The sequence below is a fragment of the Paramisgurnus dabryanus genome, chromosome 4 (assembly GCF_030506205.2).
Source record: "Paramisgurnus dabryanus chromosome 4, PD_genome_1.1, whole genome shotgun sequence".
NCBI classification, from domain to species: domain Eukaryota; kingdom Metazoa; phylum Chordata; class Actinopteri; order Cypriniformes; family Cobitidae; genus Paramisgurnus; species Paramisgurnus dabryanus.
The window spans coordinates 8,822,029-8,844,351 of NC_133340.1; the positions used below are offsets into that span (position 1 = coordinate 8,822,029).

The 22,323-nt window shown below is 39.9% G+C and overlaps 1 long non-coding RNA gene across 1 annotated transcript; it reads left to right on the plus strand.

Moving 5' to 3' along the window:
• The first annotated feature begins 708 nt into the window (after positions 1–708).
• Positions 709–21,933, plus strand: LOC141282012 (uncharacterized). Its single transcript, XR_012336512.1, has 3 exons — positions 709–8,110; positions 21,626–21,718; positions 21,888–21,933. It is a non-coding gene; the product is annotated as an uncharacterized lncRNA (long non-coding RNA).
• Positions 21,934–22,323: the final 390 nt, after the last annotated feature.

Consider the following 22,323-nt stretch of genomic DNA (forward strand, 5'->3'; position numbering starts at 1 on the left):
ACAAAAAACTTTATCCTAGTGAGGAGGCGGGGCTGACCCCATTGCTATGTATGAGAACGTCTGACCGTGTAGACTCTGATTAGTTCATAAGTGTCATTTACACTAGGGACATGTCCCCACAACTTTTTGAAATGGCTGATTTTGTCCCCACCACTTCTTGAAAGCATTTGGTTAAAATGTTCTGAAAAATGAAGCGAACCAAGAAATGATGAAGATTTATTTGCACAAATTAAAACATGCAATGCAGTTTAGATACTGAAAGAAACAGTGTACATTGTCCAAACAAGTAACTTAAAATAAACTATTACCGATTCTAAAATGGCCCAGAAACATGCATGCGCCGATCAGTTTTTTCTTGTCCAAGTTTTACATTCTCTGTGAACATCACACATTGTTATGTCGGGTTTGTGACAATGAAGAGTGCAGCCAGGTCTTCAGGTGTCTCAAGGCACTGAAGCTTCTCTCTGCTTCAGCAGATGAGGCAGGGACAACGAGCAACAAACGCAGAAGTGCCTCAACTTGACTAAAGAGACCACAGACCTCGGGAACCATGTTCCTCATGATTTCTGTCACTTCTGAGCAGGTTTTGTAGGTGTAATTGGGAGTTTTGTAAGTTTTTATATATATATATATATATATATATATATATATATATATATATATATATATATATATATATATATATATATATATATGAGTCTGCGCAGTAGCGATTTTGGGACCAGTCCTGCGCAGTAGTGAGCAGGAAGTAAAGCCGCGAAATCAAGACCTCGCAGTATGCACATATCACACGATATCACAGCTGTCAATCATGACATGAAACCACAGTTTTTATATGATTAAATAACTAACTAAACACAAACATATTTTAAAAACAAACATTTGAATTTACATCAGCGTGATAAAAACTACTGTAAATGACAGAAACCAGCTTCGGAAAAAAGATAATTGTGAAGTGTAATAAAAATTTTTTGTTGGTCTGAAGTCCCATTGAATAACATGGGGAGGCGGGTTTTATGAACTATACTGGGACCAGTCACTGGGGGGGGCGATCGAGATGTTTTGGCTTCACTTTTCAAGGCTTGTGCGGCACGCTTGGTCCCACATAGGGAAACCGATGGGACCCACATATATTGCCCATGTGAAGCCCACGCCCACATGTAACCCAGCGGGCACCTTGATGTCAATTTGACGTCAAATATTAGGCAAGATGCTGCAAAGCATCATTTAGATTATACAAGTTAGATTATACATTAAGTCCTTCTGGTGGTTAATTTGTGAAAATATGAGTTTTATTCCATACTTAAATTGATTATGTAAGTATATGGGCCAACATGTTTGACATTGAGTTGAAGTCAAATCAACGTCATGTTATAGGCGTTCAGTTGATGTCAAATTGACATCAAATTGATATCAATGTAAATTTAAAATAAAACAAAACTGGGGCCTCAAAATGCATCCATTTGGCACATATGTTTTGAATCATATGTTGTTGGATTTCTGCATAAAAGTGGACTTCTGTAACTTCTGTGGGTAAAACAAATAAACAAACAAAAAAACTATTTATGTAAATTACTGATAATGAAATAATTAAGCAAACAGTAATTATTATATTTGACAAAAAATATACTGATTTGCTTAATTACAATAAAAAAAGTTAAAAGGGAAGCATTTTTGCTGTAACCCCACATGAAGACTTTATTTTAAAAAAATTATTTTTTTATTTTTAGTGATAACCCATGCTGCCCAGATGGGACCCATGTGGGGCCCACATATCAATGTTGGCTGGGTTAAACTGTGTGCCCTTACTGTAAGTTAACCTTAGATTTAGGCGTCAAACCCTACATTGAAATAACTTGCGTTATAATTAAAACCAGAGGTGTAAAAAGTACTCAAAAATGTTACTCAAGTGAAAGTACAAGTACTGAGTGTAAATTTTACTCAATTAAAAGTAAAAGTATCTGGCCAGAATCATACTTGAGTAAAAGTAAAAAGTACCACATTAAAATTGTACTTGAGTATTAAAAAAGTAAAAGTAACAGGGAAAATTTAAACTAGAGATTCTTGTTTAAGCTTTTAATCTCTAAAAACATGAAGTGAATGGACCACATACAGGGTTTTATCCTGCTTTACAACTGTTTGTATTTAATTGTATTTCATTATCAAACTATAAAACAACCTCATTTCAGTATTCAACATGCTACTCAAAGTTTTGAAACCTCGAATTTAACTAAAGCAGAAGCTGACTTTCAAAATTGAGTATCAAGCATCTCACAGACAGCCAGTGCAGAAAGAGTTGTATTAGTTCTTGTTCACACTGTCAGTCCAAATCTGATTTTGGTGCATATTCGATTGGAACCCAATCACATTTAGAACGTGTGAACGGCTAAAAACCACATGAAATCTGTTTTTTTCTTTTCTGTTTCAAGCTATATCCAGAGGTGGTTTGAAATACTTTCAAATCACATTTCCAGAAATACATTTAAGTCTGAATGCTCTGATCGTATTTTTGTAGCTTTTCGGTTACGTCATGCTGTTGCGTCACGTAAAATGTAAACACGATTGTTGTGCCAGTGTGACGTCATTGCCATAGAAACAGTGCAGATAATCCAGAAAATTGCAAAACCCTACAGGACGCACAGATCGGATCTAAACATTTGTGATACACAATGTGGACAGTGAGTCTGTCCAGTCAGACATGCAACAAAATCAGATTTGGACTGAACAAGGTCTTAGTCTTGATAGAGAGGCTGCAAATAGCAGGGAACGTGAGCAGAGACTTCCTGGTGTCTGAAACTCAGGCCAAATATCCATCCAACTCTTTGCTGGCTTTATGTGTTGTCGGTTTCAAAGAAGCGAAAAATTCTTCATCCGACGAGCCCACTCGCGAGTCTCTAGCCCTTTCTCGGGCTAGATATGGTCAACCCTTTCTCGGGCTAGATATGGTCAACCCTTCCCAGATTTTTCCTTGGCCTTAGCTCAGGCACCTTAAGTCCAGGGCGTTCGCCCTTCGGGTCCCTTATCCTACCTAAGAGGGCCTTTCCAACAAGCCACCCACGAGTCTCTAGCCCTTTCCCCGGCCGAGAGACGGTGGTCCTTTCCCAGATTTTTTTCACGGCTGTAGCTCAGGCACCTTAAGTCCCCTCGGGTATAAGCGACCAAAGGCATCCAAGCTACGTTTGTGGGAAAATCAGGGGAATGACCGCTGTATCTCAGCCGGGGAAAGGGTTAGAGCGTCAGGGTTGGCTCGTTGGAAAGGCCCTCTCAGGATAAGGGACGCCAAGGGCGAATGCCTAGGACTTAAAGCGACCGAGCCACGGACGTTTGAAATTCAGGAGACCGTCGGCCACAGAAAGGGTTGGAGAGTCGGGGGTTGGCTCGTTGAAAAGGCCCTCTCGAGTAGGATAAGGGACCCGAAGGGCGAATATCCCGGCTTAAGGTGCCTGAGCTACGACCGTATGAATTTCAGGGAGTGGTACGCTGTATCTCGGCCAAGGAAAATAAATAACATTTAAATTAAACTGGCCGTCAGCACAATTCAATTGGTTTGGTAAGAGTACGGGAAAATAGAATAAAGTGATCTCTAAAAAATAAGTACTTTTTGACTGTAAATAAAATTGTAAGTAGTAAAAAGTACTTTTTTTTCTTAAAAAATGTAATTAAGTAAAAGTAAAAGTACTGATTTTCAATTGTGCTCAAGTAAAGTAAAAATCCCCAAAAATAATACTTAAGTACAGTAATCAAGTAAAATTACTCAAGTACTTTACACCTCTGATTAAAACAATGTCAAATCAATTTGAAGAACGAGGATAACACATTTTTATAGAAGTTAAAGACAAATTAAAGATCTGACTGCACTAATGTTACATTTGCTCATAGCTGTATGCATCACGAGTTCAGTCAAACTACCAGCTTACATCTATGGAAAGAAATTAGACTCAATATTATTAACAAACATGCACAGTTATCTGTGAACTGGATGCATGTTACAAATGTATTTTACTATCTACGAACAAATGTCTTAAGATTTGAATATGTGAAATTCAGAATTTGAATGAACGTGTACCGATTTGTACAAATGTACAAATACAAATGTTTTATTGTGTATTCAAATATCATAATTTGCGCATGCAAAAAGGGAGATGTGCATTTGTGGATCAGGTGACACCCGTGCATTAATCCCGTTCTGTTCATTTCTATATTGAGACTTTCATTTCGCCGTTTAAAGCATTTTATGAGCCAAATACAAACAACTATCAATGAATGAACTAAACAGATGTCTTTTGATTTTGTGTCTGCGAATTTTAATATTTACGTGAATGTGCATCGATTTGTACAAACAGAGACATATTTGTGAATTCAGTTGGCATATTTCGTATCATTATTTCACAATTTGTGCACGCAAAAAAGAGGATGTGCATTTGTGGATCAGGCGACGCGCGTGCATTCATCCTGTTCTGTTCATACGAGTTTTGAGACTTAAGTAGCGTGGTTTGCATTGAAAAATCGTCTCGGATACTATCGTAACCTCGGTTCTCCCAGAGATGGGAACGAGACATTGCGTCCGCTGACGCTATGGGAAACTCCTCCCTCTTCCGGTTTCTGAAGCTTTTATTGAACAACACCAGTGTTCTGGCCAATGCCGCCCATGACAGCCTTATAGGGGCGGGACTTCCGCTACTATATAGCCTGTTTAGGCGGCAAAATACTCAGATTCTTTCGATTAAACGAACAGTAGAGCTGATCTGAGCAGTGACACGGCGGCTTACGCAATGTCTCATTCCCGTCTCTCAGGGAACCGAGGTTACGATAGTAACGGAGACGTTCCATTTCGAGAGCAGTCACTCGACATTGCGTCCGCTGACGCTATGGGGGATGTATTCAAACACGCCGTGAGAACAGCGAAGAGCAGCTCCAGTGAAGCTTCCTCAAGTCTGTGCACCGCAAAGCTTAGCTGAGTCGGTGCACAATCCCCGTCCAGTCTGTGTAAGCCAACGCACAGTAGATTGGATGTCTCTAGGGACTCAATCAAGAGCTTATACAGAACAGAATGCATGCAGTCACAGGCTGCATGTAGGTCTTACTGCAGCCCTACAGCAGATAAGCAACCTGTAACATTACAACAGCAACGGCTAGGCCGACCCAATGTGGGCGGTAGCAAGCATATTTGCTGGTATTAACATATGATGCACGATGGCCAAGATAGCTAGCGTGAAAGTACAAGGAAGAAGCAAAAACGCGGCTCCATATTAATACATCAGCTGTACTGGCAATCCAGTATAAATGTATAAATACATATAAATATACGTATGAGTATATATATATATATATATATATATATATAGTGCAATGCAGTACAATAAACCTCTATTTAATGCAAATATACATTAATAGCCAGGCGTATAGGCTGCTATTAGAAAATATATACGTATATAAAAGTATATATATAGTGCAATGCATAAGTATAGAGCAACGTTGCCACCAATCGGGGGCGTGCGAGATGCATTGTGCACTGCTTAGATGTGTGTGTGTACGTGTGTGTGTGTGTGTGTGTGTGTGTGTGTGTGTGTGTGTGTGTGTGTGTGTGTGTGTGTGTGTGTGTGTGTGTGTGTGTGTGTGTGTCGAGACATCGCTGTGCGACGCGAGTGCCCACACTCAACACACTTCGCTATACTCGGTCTGTCCCCATTGCTCTGCAGCTTGTGTGTAACGGATGCATAGTGAGCGGGGTTGAGCATTGTGAGTTGTGCATTGCGTTTTGATACGGATCGCTACTCAGTGCGAAGGATCACACCTGACATTATCCTCCCCCCTTTTCTTTGCCGCCCGTGTTTAACGGGCACATTCAGAGTATGGCTGAGTGCTGCGCGCTGAGTATCCTCTGTAAGAGCTGTATATTGCTATATATATGGTCTCTATTGGCACATAGTTGAAAGAGGACAAGTGCAGAGGGAATATCAATATACAGGGCACAGAAGTATGTTGTGCTGATTGGTAGCTCGCTGCCCGTCAGCGGCCATTGGACACAACATCTGAAAGCATTAAGCATAGCCAACACATATTCCCGTCGTCACCCGAAACCGATGAGGGGCGTGAATGTGTGTGTGGTGTGTGATGCGGTACCATCACTGATCATACGAAGAGCAATAAGTGTAGCATGGATAACAGGCACAAGTATAACTCTCTGTATACGTAACGTTTCTTCTCGTATAATTTTTGCGGCAGCTTAGACACATTAATGGTGTATTGCTGCCCCCCTCAGGACGTCCGAAGAATAGCAGGTCCCTGTGTATGTATGACGCTACGCAAAATAGCTCGCGTAGTGACGTGGCCAAAATGGGCGCGGCTCCGGCGGGATCACGCGAGACAGCCTGAGGCGAGCATAATGTATGTTTGGCCAGCCGCTGTGCTAGTGGCTGAAACTTTTAAAATCAGCCAGAGCGCACTGTATCACACGAAGAAGCCAAGGAAAATATTAAGTAAAATTCATACAAGCGTGACAGACGGCCATGTCGCAGGTGAAGGTCTTATGAAAGGAGCCGTCTGCATGCTGTGCTCGCACGTGACCTGTCCCAAAGGGGGTCTGTGCATGCTAGCACTGGCCGAAGTGCGTTAAATTACAAAGCAGACACCAGGGTGGGATAAGTACAGGACAAAAATATATGAGAGGGTATTGCAACGGTAATGTATTGTGCACACTGTGGCATTTTCCGCACTGCGTAGGTGAGGAAAGGAAGCCTTGTGTCTTTCCCGCGTCCGTACCCTCGGATACCCCGGGGGTATGAGGCTAATAGGGCGGGTAACGTTACCGTGGAATGCACGCGACGTTCTCCTCAGTTTGACAGCATTGCCACCAACGGCGCTCTGGCGGCGGTGGTTTGCTGCCGAGAACGCAGTTTTTTCGATATATCTCGGAGTCCATAAGATACATGGCTCTTCACTCGAGGAGCGAAGCTCAAAATCCTTTTAAAATTCTGCCGGAGCGCGTGTAAGGGACGCGATCCTTGCGTCCCTCACAAGTGCGACGATCTACGGCGAGACGCTTCAGTCACGGTGAAGAGAAAGAATCTGAGTATTTTGCCGCCTAAACAGGTTATATAGTAGCGGAAGTCCCGCCCCTATAAGGCTGTCATGGGCGGCATTGGCCAGAACACTGGCGTTGTTCAATAAAAGCTTCAGAAACCGTAAGAGGGAGGAGTTTCCCATAGCGTCAGCGGACGCAATGTCGAGTGACCGCTCTCGAAAGAGAACTTACTGTTTTTACTGTAAATCCTGTAAAACGGCGTTGGTGGCGGAATCAAAACATTTTAAGCGCCAGACCTTACTTAAACATGGCGAAAGTGCCAAAAACACAAGATGTGTCATGACAATTGTGTTCATTATTGATGGATGCACCGACCTGTCTGTTAAAGAGTGTTTGATAGTGTATGTGCGCATGCACTGGTGAATGGACATCCGACAAACATCCTTGTGGTCCATGTTGATGTGGAACACGACAATGTTGATGGTATGTTTTTATAGTATTTTTTAAAACATTGCCTATTTAGTAGTAATAGCATCCTGGTAATGCAGTTATCAATACCAATATATATATTAGCCTTCTATATTAAGGTCACTTTTGTAATGTCCCAATTAATCAGTGTTTTACGTGTTTGCTAGATTTGCTATTGTAATCTTAATCATTTTACCTGTAATTGTTAAATTATTATTGCCATACTATTTCAACATCATTTGGGTATTAATTTAGGAATCTATGCAGCAAATTTTTTTTTTTTAATAAAATAGAAGACCAAATTTTAAATGCTGGCCATAGGATGTGTAAAAATTAAATAAATCAATTAACATATACATTGTAGTTGTGGTGCTTTTTAATTTTTGGATGGATGCGCCTACATTTTTCCTGGTGCTCCTAACTCTTTAAAGTTGGGAGCACCAGTGCTACCAAATAAAAAAGTTAATTTTGAGCCCTGGATAAAAGTCATTATAGAATTCTCTTCCAATATTGCACTAATTTTACTTTTTTATATTTTGTCAAGATTGAACAAGAAACAGACAGCAAGGGTTGTCAGGTCAGAAACAGAATGACACACAAACACAAGAAACTTCACCGGTGAGAATTGAGAGTGGCTTTTTAAAAACACCTGCTACTTGTTTCTCAAGAATGGTTTATCATTGTTGTTATAGCAGCAACCTGTTGCCGCTAAGAGGCTGAGTAGAGGGAGTTAATGATGACGCATTTCAATTGCATACAGGGTGGTTTATTAATGTAGATCAGCAGACATGTAATGATGGCAAGATAAGTTCATCCCCAGTAAATGAACTAAATGAAAATAACTGTAAATCAAAGTAAATGTATAAAAAGAAACGTAGCTAAAGGAACGGTCAACAGAAAGTGAGCGTCCCAGCTACTCACCTGTTGGAGAAAATGTATTTCTTATTACATTTTAGAATGTTTTTATGTTACCATTTATGAGTGTTTAATCCTTGTCTATGAATGTATAATCAATGGTTTAGATTTATGAATATATAATGTTATTATCTTGTTTTTGGTAAAATGTAGTCAATACTATTTCTCTAGACTTAGAAAATTGTGTGATGTTGTTGCAATTATGAAAGTCTGTGAGGTTCGACCTTCGGAATGAACGGAGTGAACCAGTGATTAAAACCTAAATAAATACAGTCCGCAGTAAGGCTCTAGTCGAGAGACAGTTGAGATGTTTCCTGATGAGACATCTCAATCTGGGTTCTCCCTGCAGAATATTGTAACCTCATTCGTGGTCTGAATGCGTCTTGTTTTTGTTAAGGTTCATAGATATTTTAAACCTGACACACCCTCTTCCACCATGAATCCACATGCAAACACACAGATGATATGCACCTGTGGATACACCAAGTGACGTAACAAACCAAGTGGCAATTTCAAAATAAAAGTCATCAAAACCTTACTCCAGCCCCTGATTATTACACCCCAAAAATGTAATAATCATAATACAATACACTTACAGCAGATTACACATGAAGATGAGATTTTTTTTTACAGATAAACAACATGCACAAATGTGCGCAAGTGTGGGTGTAAATGTCCAGTTCTTAGATGTGTGAACAATATCTGTGATAAACATGTGACCCAAACAAATTGAGCCTTCAGAAGGTCATTTGAGAGCTCTCATAATTTAGGTAACCAGTCATTAAGCAACTAAAAGTTCTCAGTTTCCAGAAGAAGGCAAATTTTAGTTATAGGTCTGGTGAGGTAGGTACTCTTGGTCTTGATTTTCACTTGACGTATCAGTCCCTTTTTATCTTGTATGATTTGAATAATTTTGCCTATAATCCATGAACCTCTTGGAGCAGTATCCTCAACTACTAGCACAATATCACCCACTTGGAAATTGCGTTTCTTCACCAGCCACTTCTGGCGTCCTTTCAGTTCAAGTAGATACTCCCCGATCCACCTTTTCCAACATAGATCCGCCATGTACTGGACTTGTCGCCACCTTCGACGTGAATACAAATCATTCTTCTCGAACAGTCCAGGTGGTAAAGATGGCTGGGTCTTCAGCAAAAGAAGATGGTTGGGTGTAAGGGCTTCCAAATCATTAACATCCATTGATGCTCTAGATATAGGGCGATTGTTAAGGATTGATTCAATTTCACAAAGAAGTGTGTGTAAACCCTCCTCATCCAAACTTTGTCTTCCAAGGATAGAATTTAGAATCTTTCTTACGGACCTTATAAGCCGCTCCCAAATTCCTCCAAAGTGTGAACCAGACGGAGGATTGAAGTTCCACTTGATTCCTTTCTGAAGCAAAAATGAATTGATTTGATTTTGGTTAAAGTTGTTTTTGGCTTCCTGCAACTCACGTTGGGCACCAACAAAGTTCGTACCATTGTCTGAAAGGATCTCAACTACTTGTCCTCGACGTGCAATAAATCGTCTTAATCCATGAATAAAAGAGTCAGTTTCAAGTGAAGATAATATTTCAAGATGAACAGCTCTTGTGGTCAAACACGTGAAGATTACTCCATAACGTTTTACAACACTCCTTCCTCGCTTGACTTCAAAGGGACCAAAGCAGTCCACTCCAACATGGGTGAAAGGTGGTTTGTCAGGTGTAACTCTCTCTTGCGGCAAATCTGCCATCTGCTGATTACCTGTGGTTCCATGAAGACGTTTGCATACTACACACTTTGATAAAATCCTCCTTATCGCAGTGCTAGCACCAGGGACCCAATATCTCTGTTGCAAAGTAGCCATCATATAATTCCGTCCACAGTGTCCAATATCCTTATGTATTTGCTGCAGAATCAAATCTGTAACATGCAGGTCCTTAGCCAGTATTACCGGGTGTTTAACTTCTTCAGGCATCATAGCCTTGTCCAGACCAGTGTTAATTTTGACAGCCATTTTTGATTTAGTCTTAGTCTTCATCTTCAGACGAAAATGCATTCTAGGCTTAGTTACATTTTTGTCATTTTTGTCTTTCATAGTTTTAGTCTAGTTTTAGTCGACGAAAAGTAATTGCATTTTTGTCAACTTTTAGTCAGTACTTTTAGTCAAACTGCAATTACAAACATTACTTTTGGTAGCCATGTAGTCTTTACAGTCATAATTTTTCTCTATTTAGATCAATAAAATTCTGAGAAATTTGAAACAAGGTAACAGGCTGTTTAAAATTTTTACTCTTAGCAGCAGCAGCATTTGTGCAATTTTACATATCCCTTTTCCTTAGTTAGTTAGCCTATATGCTGTGATGTCTGCTAATTTATAAAGTAGGATCATACATTAACTCTTTCCCCGCCATTGACGAGATTTCTCGTCAATTAAGAGAAAACGCTTCCCCGCCAATGACGAGATATTCCGTCTTTCCGCAATACCGCTATTATCCACCAGGTGGCGCCCTTCCGCAACTTTTTAAAACCGGAAGTATTTCCCTATGCCAAGCTGCTGCATGTCCGTGTCTGTTTTAAAGATCGCTCTGAATGGATCTCTATGAAAAGTCCGTCATAAAAATTGAATTATTTCTGCTTTTTGCTCAAAATATGGTGTTTTTGCAAAAACCTACCCATATTCAAAAGCTGATTGCAAAAGAACCACTAAAGGTAGGATGAAACGGTTTTTTTTGTTTGAAAGCAGAGGGTCTGCTCTTTCATTTGGTATATTGTATGTTTATATATTCAAAGAAGAACATTTTCTGGAAGGCATTAAACTTTGGTGAAAATCATGAAAAACGCTGGCGCTGGCTGGCAACTTTTTTTAAAAACGCTGGCGGTGAAAGAGTTAAAGGGGGAGTCCATGATGTTTGAAAGCCAATGTTGATATTTGAAATCACCTAAACAAACACGCCCCTACCCCTATAGAATCTGGACCTTCTGTTGATAGACCCGCCCCACACATACGCAACCCGGCATTTGATTTGATTTCATTGGCTATAAGTGTGCTTTGGTAGTCGGCCCGTCTCCTTTTCCAATGCGTTTTTCAAACATCGTGGACTCCGCCTTTAAGGATAGATAAAATACTCAAGTAAAAAACTATTATTTAGCTGTTGTGGAAAACAACATTTATTTAGAACTTCAAATAAAAGTGCAACGAATGAACACACGTTCAAATGCAGTCAGTGCTGATGAACATATTCCTGAGTCTGACATCTGAGTCAGGAGGACAGTACTTTAAACTATTGTTCTGTTCATTTAAGTATAGTTTTCAAACATAATGTGATACAACCATTAAGGCTGTACACATTGAACACAATAACATTTAAAATCTTAAACAAAAGTCACAGGCTCAGAGAGCCTTTTTTTATCGGAAAAATAAACCTTCCTTTGGAAAAAAATTGGATTCAGATTTGGACCCTACTACATGGATCAAAAATGTGCAAACTTATTGGCAGAGGTATTAATTATTTAGCAAGAAATTACATGAACACAACACTTGCTTTAAAATCTTCTGCAGTGCTACAAATGAAAAAAAAGTTTAAAGTGCACAAGTGCCAACAAGATAACGTGGCCTAATAACATCAGCACGAAGTAGTGGTAACAAAATTCAGGCTACTGAGGTCGATTCATTTTTAGAAATGAGCTTCTTTCCAGGATCAACCTGGCGCGATTCCGACGGCCCTGACTCAGGTCACCTGTGATACTGAAAACTCTTTCAGCAAATGCCTGAGATGCAGGCACAGCAAGAAGGTCTTGGGCCAGGGGTTTTAGGAGCTGGTAGATAGAGCAATGTGCAGCCCAAAAGTCAAAGGCAGTCCCTTCGTTTATGGGCTGTGACAGCTGCTCCTTGTATTTTTGAATTTCCTGCCTGACAGTGAGCTTTGTGTGACTAGAAGATGGCCGGTTTGCACTTACTTTGGTACTTAGAAATCTAAATCTGGATCGCTTTGTCTGTGGCTCATTTTCCTCACATCTCTTGTCTTCTGCCTCCTTTTCAGCAGCTTCCTCCTGTATTGCAGGGTACACCATTTGAGCAATGTAATTTTCTGCTATACTCAGTAACTCTTTAATGTGTTCATCATCATTTTCAATGAGTGCATCAGCTGAGACCGTTGGATCGAAGAAGCATGCAGCAATAGCGAGGGGTGAGAACTTTGAATCGCTGGGATTAAGGAAGCAACTGAAGCGTTGGTCGAGGTTGGCCTTCATCTTCTTTGCCAGAGAAGTAAAGTCCTTGTGACTAGTACCATTGGCCTGGGAAACTCAGATAAGTGAGCACTCAGGTCCAGGAGGGCAGGCACCACCAGACATAAGGACATTGTGTCACTCTGGAGCATCTGGGTGTGCTCAGCAAAGGGGAGGAGCAGATCTCTGAGTGTAGTTATCCTTTGCCACTCACTTGGCAGCAGACAATCCCAGCCCATCCTATCAGCTATTTGAGTCAGTGGGTCCTTCAAATCAATAAGACGTGTTATCATCAGGTAGGTGCTAGACCATCTTGTAGGGCAGTCTTTGATCAGAGTAAGACCAGACAATTTCAGCAGTTGCTCTGTTGCCACGGATGACTTGCGGAAGAGCCTAACAAGTAGTCGAACTCTGTCTAGGAGGCGTTTGACACTTGCTTCTTTTTGGATTATGTTCACCACTAGTTGCAATGTATGTACGACACAGGGCATCCTCTCTAGGGCTCCAAACCTAGGTAAAAAGAAAAAACAAAAACAGAGAAAAGGACAGACACTTTATTAATCATCTAAAGGAAACTTATTTGCCATGAGCAACATAATGTCATATATTAAAGCACGGCATACTGACAGACACAACAGGCTGGTACTGTGGTACAGTACTAAAATTTTATCAGCATCTAACACAAACTAAAATAACTTACCTTTGCTCTTCGCCATTCTCAGAGTCTTCTTCACTGTCATCCTGGGATTCTTCTTCCTCTGTGCTACTGTTGTCACCCTGTTCACTATTTTTGAATGCTGCAACCATGTTGCTTCCATTATCAGTTATTACAGTAAGAATCTTGTTTTTTGGTATTCCCCACTCCTGTGTGCACCTGTCAACACAAGTTTTTATACAGTCTGCTGTGTGGGGATGGGACAGCTGAACCAGATTCAGTAGTATATGCTTCGCTTTTTCCTCCTGAGGACAAAAGTAGCATGCACTTATGGCTAGAAATGATGCTGTAAGGCCTCTTTTCGTCCATATGTCCAGCCCTAAGCTTATTTTGCGAGCTGTGGCAAGTTGTTCTCTGAATTTTTGTTTTTCATCATTGTAAAGTTGGTCAACTAAGTTGTTTATTTTTGCTTTTTTAGGCACTGCTAACTTCTTATCTATGCTCTCTATCATAAGGATAAAATCATCATCCTCGACTGTACGAGCAGGTAGACCGGAGCGTCCAATCCACTGGGCAATCATCTTTTCTTTAGAGATTTGTTCTGGCGAATCTGCTTTATATTTTGACACTGATAAGAATGCCTCTGTTATAGTTGATTGTTTTGCACCCTGTTGCTGTTTTTCTGTAGTCTTCTTTTCGACCTGGTTAAAGAGAAAAAATATTGGATTTGCAATTACTCCCTAAAAACATATTCTAAAAGCTACAAAAGAACTGAAATTAAACATAGGCTAATATTAATTATAGATTTCTATGAAATGTCCATTACTTTCACACAGTCACATATTATAAAAAAATCACTCTAAGATAGATAACACTAAGTTAGCTAACATTAGTTCAAATGTAACTTATCACATTAATTCAATTTCTATGTATTTGTATAGCCTAGCTCTTTTCATAAAACATGTTTTCAACACAGCTTTACAGAAGATGCATGACATGTATTATTAAATTGAGACATGCATCTTCTGTGAATCAGATTTAAAAAAAAAAGCGCTATACAAATAACGTTACATCTCAATTTAATTGTATTAACGTTAGCTAACAACACAAGTTAGCTAACTTTGTTAAGAAAGCTAAAACATATTTTGCAAGAAAAATATCGCTTCCTCCTCGCTAAGCCCAACATTGCTACCCAATTTACCTATGTTGACACATTCAGTAACACTGAACTGATGTTAAGAAATGTTTTTATATAAGATTTTACAGTTAACATTAGTTTACTTACCGTGACGGTGACGGAGGATGCATAAACAGCAGGGTGATGTGCTTTCAGATGCCTTTTTAAGTTTGTTGTATTCTTTCCGCATAATTTATAGCCACAGGGTTTTTCTTCGTTTTCTTCTGTGACTGTGACATTGCACGATGTCTTCCCTTCAGATGAATTGTAGATGAAATGCTTCCATATGTCGATTCTTCTTTTTCTTCCTAATGCTGAAGCCATGTTGCAGCGAGCTCGCAAGTTCGAGTTTTGGTAACCTAGACTACCCCGCGCCGTTACCCGTGACGTCAGCTGTGGCTGCCTGCCTGATATGCAGACAGAGTGCTGACGCCCTCAAGAAGGAACGCACTTTCATGTGACAGCCTATTATGTGAAAACATCATCTATTTTAAATTTCTAAATTGACATTTAGTCCTATCTCGTCTCGTTAACAATTAAACTGCATATATTTCGTCATAGTTTTTATCATCAGATATTAGTTTAGCTTGTCAACGAACAAGCTAAACTCGTTAACGAACATTTTTCGTCCTAGTCTTCGTTAACGAAATTAACACTGGTCCAGACATCCACCAACTCTGATGATATCCAAGTGAAGCACAAGGTTTAGTTTATAGAGTTCACTACTTCGCTTTACCAGTCCATCCTTCCGTAGACTTGACAGTTCCTCAGAATATCTCTTCTTTTGGCATAGACGAATAATCTCCAGTTCAGCTTTCTCCAGTTCTTCTAGAGACAACAATTTAGAAGTCATATTGGATTTGAACTTTTGCATCTCTGTGTTAAGAGTCTTTAGTTGTGACTTGTCCATGTCATGGTAATTAGATGTCAATCTTTTTCTTTCCTTGCTTAGATCAATTAGAATGTTCCTGAATCGAAGAATCCAAGCTATGCCTTTTTTCAATCGCATCCATGAAGAGTAGTGATTGAAGTATGGTAGAAAATCATACTCTTGCTGAATTTGTACAGTATTCACCAGAACACTCCCTTTTACTTCTGGGTCATTAGAAGACATTGTACCTACATCAGTAGGATCCATGGGCCACGACTCTTGTGGTTGAAGAAGAAATGAAGGACCAAAAATCCAAGTCTTGTTTTTTAAGAAAGAGGTTACCTTTAAACCTCTGGAAACCAAATCAGCTGGATTGTTGAAAGAGTTCACATACCTCCATTGCGTAGTTTCAGAAACCCTTTGAATTTCTGCAACTCTGTTGGCTACAAAGCATTTGAACCTAGAAGTCTCATTTTGGATGTATTTAAGAACAGATGTGCTGTCTGTCCAGAACACAGAATCCTGAAGGTTTATCTTCAGCTCTCTTTTCCACAACTTGTCCATACGACTTGCAAGCGTAGCAGCAGTGAGTTCCAGACGAGGGATAGTGATTACTTTCAGAGGTGTAACTCTTGCTTTACTCATTAGCAGAGTAGAATGGGCAATTTGTTGATCATCATGAAGCAACAAGTACGATACAGTGCCATAACCTTTCTCGCTGGCATCTGAGAAGTGATGTAATTGGGCAGATGCAACTTCTCCAAAGTTGTCAGGTTTAAAACACCTGCAAACCTCAAATGTATCCAATTCATGAAGTTCGTCTAACCAACTTGTCCATCGTTGAATGTACACTGTAGGTATAGTGCAGTCCCATCCGATTTTCTCGCGACACAGATCTTGAAGTATAATTTTGCCACGTAAGATCACGGGAGACAGAAAACCAAGAGGATCATAGATTGAACTAATGATGGAAAGAATTCCTCTTCTGGTTAGAGGTCTGTCTCTGATGGTCACCTTAAACTTGAAAACATCTGATTCAGCACACCACTGAACACCTAATGCCCTTTCCAATGGTAGCGCGTCATGTTCCAAATCCAAGTTCTTTATTTTCTGGTCTCTGTCTTTCTCAGGTATGGCGTTCAACACAGTACGGCTGTTACTGATCCATTTCGTTAATTGAAATCCACCTCTGGCACGTATGACTGACAACTGAGTCTTTGGTACAGCTGTACAGCATCAGAGTTTGTAGGCACAGATACAAGACAATCGTCTACATAGAAGTTATTGAAGACAACATCTACTGTCTTGGCATCATACAGATCCTTATGATCCTCTGCACACCTTCTCAATGCATAGCTAGAGCAACTTGGAGAAGATGTTGCTCCAAACAAATGCACAACCATTCTGTATTCTTCCAGGTCACCATCAATGTTTCCTCCTGGCCACCAAAGAAATCTCAACAGATCACAATCATTAGGATGTACCTTGACCTGATGGAACATCGATTCTATGTCAGCCATCATAGCAACATACTCCATTCTGAATTTCACAAGAACACTCACCAGCGGACTTGTTAGGTCTGCACCTTGCAGAAGATGTTCATTCAATGATGTTCCTTGGTATGATGCTCCACAATCAAACACCACTCGGATCTTTTGCTTTTTGGGATGATATACCCCATGGTGAGGTATATACCATAAGCGTCCATCATGTCGTTCCAATTCCGCTGTGGGAACCTTTTCAGCATGTCTTTTCGAGATGACGTTCTCCATGAAATTAATGTAATCACAATGAAATGAGGGGTTTCTCCGAAGCTTTCTTTGAAGATTCAGAGCACGTTGTTCCACTATTGCTCGATTTCTTGGCATGACTACGGTTTCATTTTTGAGCGGAAGGCCAATGTAGTAATGTTCATTCATCAGTCTTGCTGATCGAGAAACAAAATTCATAAATTGATGATCTTGCTTAGACAATCCTTCTTGTTCCTCTTGAACACATTCAGGAAAGTCTGTCTTGAACTGTCGCTCCCACAACTCATCGAGCTTCATAACTGTGATCCTATTAACAGTCATATGAGAATATTCATCAACACCTTGCTTCTCCAGTCGATTCATTGGTCCATTAACTGTCCACCCAAACATGGTCTTTATAGCATATGGACTATTATTCTGACTACGAATAATCTGCCATGGCTGCAATGCCTCTGGCACATTAGCACCAATCAACAGCTCTAAACCAGCATCAATTGATGGTAAACAGATGTGACTTAAATGAGGCCAACAAGCAAGATCATTTTGTGTGGCGATGTTAGCTTTACTTACAGGCATGTTCTTCTGAGTGTATACTTCTGGCAAAGTACAGTAATGCTCTTGATTCAATCCTGACACTTCCAAATCCTTAAGAACATGACAAAAGATGGATTTATCCTGATTCATGGTTCTCATTAATATGTTGATTTTCTTAGCAGAGAGATTGAGCTTTGACATTAAACTCTCTGTGCAGAAAGTTGCAGAACTTCCAGAATTCAGAAATGCATAGGTGATCACCACTTTACTTCCTTTCTTAGATTTCACACATACAGGAACAATAGACAATGCACAATTGTCTTTACCAGCCCCAGTAAGAGCACTGGATTGAAGCGAGACCAAAGCACTACCCAGTATAGACTTTGATTCCTCTTTCCTACTATACTGAAAGTTCCTTAACTCTGATGACGAAATTTGCAGAAGACTCAGATGCTTGAGATGACATATCTTACATATGCTTCTCTCCTTGCAATCACGGCTGACATGTCCTGTACATAACAACCGAAACAAATCCCCTTCTTCTTTAGGAAATTAATCTTTTCTCCATGAGATTTCTCAGTAAGCCTTTTACAGAAGTCCAGTTCGTGTTCCCCTTCACAGAAAAGACAGAAACTTTTCACAGTCTTTCCACTACATTCCTTCACATCAGTTGCAGTGACTGTGGTGGCAAAACTGCTTCTAGTTTTGGAATAAGATGATTTTACATTCAGATTTCTTCCTCCACTAGGCAGAACATCTTGAATGTTTCCAAATACTGGATCTGTGACTATTTTCACCTGTCTTTCTATGAAATTCACAATGTCAGAAAAACAAGCTGGGTGATTACGTCTCTCCTGTAAATCATATGCCACTATCCTCCATTTTTCTCTCATCTTATAAGGAAGCTTTGCAAGAATGACTTGCATATTGGTGGCAAGATTCAACTCATTCATGTAATGAATATTCTGCATAACATTACAACAACTTCTGAGAAACAAACCATAATCCTGCAGAGCTTTAGCATCCTCAGACTTTATCGTTTTCCATACGAGTGCCTTCTCCATGTAAGCTGAGGCTATCCTTACCTCATTGCCAAAATGCTCCTTTGGCAAAGCTTTGGCCCTTATGTACCCTTGAGAAGGGATCATGTGCCGACAACTCCTTACAAGTTCCTTAGGTTGCCCTCTCGTGCACTGCTCCAGGAAATGTAAACAATCTGCCTCACCAACTGCTTTCCTTTCCACCACCTCATCAAATGTCTGAATAAAATCATAGTAACGTAATGGATCCCCATCAAAGCATGGGACCTCCCTTGGAGGAAGTGAAGATGAATTACGCTGCTGAATTAATAGGGCAGCGATTTAATTTTGCTTATCAATCAGCTTAAAAATATTTCCTTCTTCCAAACCATCGTGTGAACTTGATCCATGTGCTCCGTGCACTCTAGGTCCATGTCCATTATCATGACTGGTGCTGGGTATGGCTGGTTGTGATGGTCTTGTAATAGATTGTACAGTATATTGCGGTTGTTGAACTGGTTGAGTTGGAAAATGCATTAAATCTTGAGAGGCATTAATCTGAGTCTGTGCATAAGATGAAGGTGGATGTTGTGACACCGCACATGAACTCGAAGGTAAGAATGATTCCACATGAGGAATAAGAGATTCAGGTCTAGTCTGTTTCTTCCTTAAAACATTGGTATCAGAAGGCTTACTAGATACACTTGATTTCGATTTTGAGTCACTATATACTTTCATCTTGGCCATTGATACAGAGATTTCAGTGTCAAGCTCCATTTGTTCTTTTCTCCTCCTCAGATCTTCCTCTTCTTTCTGCAATGCATGTTTTTGCTGTAGAATTTTCTGACGTGCCAACAAGGCTGCCATTTCGGCCTCAGTCTTAAAACGAGCAGATGCAATAGAAGAACGACTGGATTGAGATCCATGAGTTGTGCTACTAGACAACTTTTTCCTGCTCACATTAGAAACACTGTCTGTTGGTTGTATTTGATTTTGAACATCATCATAGCCAGCATTAAGATTCTGATATTCACTTGGAACATGCATATTGTGAGATGATGAAACTGGTTCAACCGAAGATGTAGTGATAGAACTCAACAGAGGTATAACAGCATTATCCATTGGCCTTGTAAAATCTAGAACAGGGAGTGATGAGCAAACATTTGCATGGCTTTGAGTAGAACATGATTCTGTAGTTTGAGCATTTTGCCTGGGATTTTCCTCTTCATCCAACCATTTTTCAACATCTTCCACAAATCCATCATTGTGCTTACATATTGATTCAAACCATTCCATTTGTTTATTTAGTTCAGCAGGAGGAAGAAACACAAGTATCTTTTTGTGCAACACAGATACATCATCCTTTAAACATTTCAAAGATGCCAACATTGAACACACCTGTGGAGCTTTGTCATCACATTTCATGAGATCTTTCATAGATGAAATCATGCTCTTCATTTTATTCACCATAGCCTTTCTTTCCTTTTGCAATCCTTCAATTTTAAGTGCCAATGCCTTTGCCGTAGACTTAGGCTCTCTCTTGCTGCTCTCAGCAGCGTTCTGGTTCTCATCTGCGTTTATTACGACCACAACGCAATCCACTTTCTTCAAACAGCGCTGTACACAAACCGCACTAATCGATCCAACAACTTCATGAATGGGCGCAGCACCACCACGCGATAACAAGTGTGTAGCAACTATACACCTTGTTCCACAATCCAATCCATTCAATAAAACTGTGCACAAACTTCACGCAGCAACACCGGCGTCTTCACACAGCAACGCTGTAGCCAAACACACACACACACACACAGCAAAACCGCTAACATACCTCTTCTGTAGACATTGTTTGCTTTCGCTGTGTGCGTCCGTGTTTCGTGTTGTGCGAACAGAGAAGTCCTTTCCGTTGATCCGCGATCCCAATGATCCGCGATCCCAATGATCCGCGATCCCAATGTCCGCGATCCCAATGTCCGCGATCCCAATGTCCGCGATCCCAATGATCCACGATCCCAATGATCCACGATCCCAATGATCCACGATCCCAATAATCAAATCCAACAGCAAGCCTTTTCTGTTGACTATGTTATAGCAGCAACCTGTAGCCGCTAAGAGGCTGAGTAGAGGGAGTTAATGATGACGCGTTTCAATTGCATACGGGGTGGTTTATTAATGTAGATCAGCAGACATGTAATGATGGCAAGATAAGTTCATCCCCAGTAAATTAACTAAATGAAAATAACTGTAAATCAAAGTAAATGTATAAAAAGAAACGTAGCTAAAAGAAACGGTCAACAGAAAGTGAGCGTCCCAGCTACTCACCCTCTTCCACCATGAATCCACATGCAAACACACAGATGATATGCACCTGTGGATACACCAAGTGACGTAACAAACCAAGTGGCAATTTCAAAATAAAAGTCATCAAAACCTTACCGGGCACTTATAATTGTCATTAGGTAAATATAAGAAACTAATTTGGGATACAATGGTTACTTTTCAGCACAGCAATTAATTTCTTTTCTATGCCACTATTCCTTCTACAGTATGTAGGCCTACATATTTCAAACACTTTGTTTTCAGTAGACAGAGACAAAAGTTAATCCAGTGTTCAGAGTGGATGGTGATGCAAGTTTTATAGAGGCTTCATATTGACAGAAAAAAATGGGTCTTTGTGGTGGTGTACATGACAGCATTTATTTGTTCTTATCTTTATGTATTATGGCTTTAATCATAATTTTTTAAATTGTCAATGAGCTACCACCTACCCTGGTAATGCACTACCAGATACCATGTTGTAATAGAAATCCGTAGTTTACCATTTCTTTTTTTGCGTCTCCCCTAAAACCTTACAATGCATTTAATATTTGTTTTGTAACCAAGTCAAATTCTACTAATCCTAATAATTAAGATGCAGTGTTTTGTATTTCACAATTTATGTTTTCTTTTTAAAAGGGGCTATGACTTGTTTTTTATTTTATTATGTGTTTTAAATTGTAGGCAGATCAACATGCAATTTGAAGACGTGTGATAAAATACAGAGAGGTGAAGGCGTGTGTCTTTCCAGATCCCCAAATCATTCCCCCTTAAAAGGTAATGAATAGTGTTATGACAAAAAATTACAATAACATTCTAAATTTCTTTAAAAGTTGTACTTGGGCCACAGTTTTCTGTATTTCTAACCAAAGGATTACATTTATATTTCTATACTAATGAAATATGTTTTTTTTTCCAAACTTTATCAAATGCAATGATCGCTAAGATGAGCCTGAAGAGGAGATTTGGGAAGATGCTGTTTCATTAGTCGCTTTGCCAGATCACCTGTGGTAAGTTTGTAAAACGTATATTAAAAATAGGATTAGAACATCTCCTAATCAATAGTTTTTGATCAGGTCGGGATGTCTGCTAACAAGATGCCTTGCTGGTCTGGGCGAGTTTAAAGGCTTACACAGACAGTCCAGAAGTTCTGAAGTCCATCTTCGATTTCATTGGTAAGGGACTACCAACCCTATCTCACGGCGAATTCGTAATAATTCAAACGATTTAACCAAGTGGCTAAATCGTATGAAATCATACGAGCTGGCTCGTACGAAATCGTACGATTAGTTCATCGCATGCAACACAGCCCTGTGTTGCAGGGATTTCGTGCTAATTAATACGAATAGATTAAATCGTACTATACCATACGATTTTGTTCA